Genomic DNA, 3,604 nt, shown 5'->3' on the forward strand with positions numbered 1-3,604 from the left:
TTATGAGTTCTGGCGAACACCTGTTCCTAACATCAGTCCACTTGTTCTGAATCATCGATAACACTTGTTCCACAAATGCATTTGAATCTGGTATGCTTAGTATAAAACACATGAGCCGAGAGATATTTGTCACTTTTTGTTGAGGCACTAGTGTGAAGAATTTTACCCTCTTAGACGCAACATCACCATCCTTTGTGATACAGTTAGCAAAGTTATCTTTCACTTCACAAACTTCTTCATATAGCTGATCCAGGTTGATCCTATTTTGTAGATTAAACATTTCCACTGCAAGTTCAAAATCACAATATTATAATTCCCCATTCAAAGAAAGAGGTTCCAACCTTGCATACTTATTACTAGCTGAGAAGTCATAATGGTTTTCAAGATATTTGAACAATGTGTCAAAGAAAGAATCAAATTCACATGAAGTCTTATTAAGAGAAGTTGTTGAAATCTCTCCCATAAATTTCTTGGTTTCACTCCCATAGAATTTATCATTCTTTCTTTGTGTAATCTTTATGTAAATCCACACTCTGTGCAGATGATACAACTTTTGTTTCAGCAGGATTTAGGAAAATTAAACGAGGAAAGTGAGGCTCATCTCAGAGCAGCCATCAAGTGGTTCCAACTCAATCACTTGCATATGAATCATGATAAAACTGTAAATATCCTCTTTAGCTTGTTTGTTAAGAGTGATAAGATTGATAGTTTCTCAGCTAAACTGCTTGGGATCCATCTTGACTCAAAATAAACGTGAAAGTCATACCGATTATATTTGTACTAGGTTACCTTGAGTGACATATTTGGTTGGTAAACTAAGGTCATGTGTTGGTGGTAAGTTATTACTCAATGCATACTATGCCTTTTTCCACACCCAGCTAACATATGCCACTTTGTTTTGGGGAAACTCCGACAGTCGATACATTGCCATGACACACGTATAATACAACAAGTTGACATTCCAGTTGCTAGACTAAAGAAAAGTCAAGATAGTTACAGGTACATGGGAGTAAAACTATTTCACATGTTGCCAAAGAGGCACATAATGTGTCACTGAAAGAGTTTAAAAGTGTCACAAAGAAATGGCTTAGAGAAAAAGCTTTTTATACAATAGAAGAGTTTATAATGTGCACTAAAGATGATCCTAAGTACCGGTACTAATATAGTTTCACTTAGATTAAACTTACACATGTAAATATGATGAAAATACCTTGTGCAGCAAGGACAAATTTTTGTATCTTATTAGACAATAATGATGTACAATATATTACACCATTTCTGTTAGTTATATAAACTGTATATGTACACAAATGACATCAATTGCATTTTTAATATCTAAAGATGGATAATAAAAAAAAAATACATAAAAGAACTGTTGTAATTTGAATATACTTCATTACATAATATTTTTCTTTTATATAAAGCCGAAGGTGCAATATGTTTTATTAAGTTTTGTAGGAACTGGAACCCAGCACCTTGGTTAATCTCTCTCGATGACTACTAACCAGCATTGATACGCCCACCCTTGGAGTCAAGCTTAGTGCTGAACATACTTTCGCGAACCACGAACGTCTAGCCTCTGTGGAAAACATTGAAAGCCGCCGAACTGCTGCAAGGAGCGTACGCGCTGCCATCTGGCGGTTACGTTGAAAAATAGATTAGAGGTTAACTTAAATGCCACCAGATGTCCACACAGATTTACTATACTTTATTTCCGTATATAATTGTCAGTCAAACACACAGGTAGGACAGATCGTCACATAATTCAAACAGAATTACAACTTTGTATGAGATACAATATTTGGCAGGTTAAAAAGGAATCTTTTCGTTAAAGAATAAAAAAAAGTGGGGCTGTTCTCACAATCTATACTACCAACAACGTTTTTAAGTATAACGTTGTCAGCCAGCACTTCACGATCCCGACTCTTAACTCACCCGTACATGTCCAATTTTTGTAGAGAGATGTCAAGTACGTCTCCCCATAAACTACTTGTTAAACACTGCATGTCAATTGTCATTGAGTGGAAGTGGCGGGGGTTTGTAAGGTGTGGACGCAGACGTGTTCGAAAGCTGTTGAAGATGCAGTGCTTTCGCAGCTTCCACCAACCATCCAAAACTGTTACGGGCTTAAGAGAATTTGTCCGTAATTCTTTATGCTAGCGACTTTCCATTACATTCCAGTTGTTATCCCCCTCTACTGCGTCTCATTACATTCCAGTTGTTGTTATCCCCCTCTACTGCGCCGAAAATTAGTTTAAATAAATAGTTACGGTATATTTGTTGTAAAGCAGATTTCCGCATTTTCTGGAACAAAATATAACGGTTTTTATTCTCAATGATGCTTAGCTTCCTTTTCTCCAGGTATTTGGATACTGTTTGCATTTGACCTCCTATATTTGACAGAAAATGTAAGTAAATTTCAGGAATAATTCCATTCACTGGGTCTTCAGCTAAAAATACTGATGCAAGTTGCCTTAATATCTCAGACCACTCAAAATCCATAAATTCAAAAAATGATTTCAGTACCTCACGCCTTTTAGCTGATACTGAGAAATGATCATAGATCTTCAAAACAAGATTCTCTACATCCATTTCCAGCTCTTCCATAGGCTTCATCGCATTATGAACCATGTGGTTTGAACAACTGTCTTTCTGCAGGTTGGAATTTATGGAGAGCAGTAATTAACTGATTGTTACCTGCCAAAATTCACACTAGCATTGTCAGCACTATATGCAATTAAATTAATATTTAGTGAATCGCTCTCCAGTCTATCAACAATTAACTTTGCCACTGCATTTGAAGTTTCATCAGGCTATTCAATAAATGTCAACATTTTTTTCTTCACACCTACTAAAGGTTCAAAGTATCTTATACAAATTGGGAAGATCTTTGTTGCCTCTATTCGAAGCGTCTGTTGCTACTGAGAAAAACTTAATATTTTCAGTAGATTTTAGAATATTAACAACATCACTGACACTTTCAGGTGCAAATAAGTATTTCACCAACATTTCTGCCTTCATCTAGCCACAGGTAGTTTTACAGCGGTTTCTGAATCTGTGAATATACATGCCGTCGATTTATTGCTACAATCCAAACTTGAATAACTTAGGTTGTGTTTGACTGTGTAATACAAAAGTCCTGACTCACATACTATGACATCGTTGGCTTTAGATTTCTTAGAGTTCACAATATTTGGCAACTTTCGTGGTTTGACTACTTGCTTTCTCCTTCAAGTTCTTGAACAAAAGTAAATTAAGAAAACTAGACTTTCCACTGTATGGATTCAAGGAATTATCACTGCAATGAAGTTTATTAGTTCACAAACATCTGTAGTTGTACCACAGGCTGTGCTCTGCAGTGATCTGGTGCTCTGTGGTTGCTGGTTGTACACATCAGAATGGGAAATAAGTATATCGACAACATTATCGATTTTGCGATCGAGTGATCGTCGGAAGTACCAATTCAAAAGTAGACCACCCTAAATTCGTGAAATCTTCTCGGGTGATCAGCTGAGTAAAGGCGTCGTCTTCTCGCAACGTTTTGAAGGGTTTCGTACCCATCATCTTCAAGCGAAGTGTCGAGATGCTGTGCGGACTACTGCAT

Source organism: Schistocerca nitens, chromosome 11 (genome assembly GCF_023898315.1).
Source record: "Schistocerca nitens isolate TAMUIC-IGC-003100 chromosome 11, iqSchNite1.1, whole genome shotgun sequence".
Classification (NCBI taxonomy): Eukaryota; Metazoa; Arthropoda; class Insecta; order Orthoptera; family Acrididae; genus Schistocerca; species Schistocerca nitens.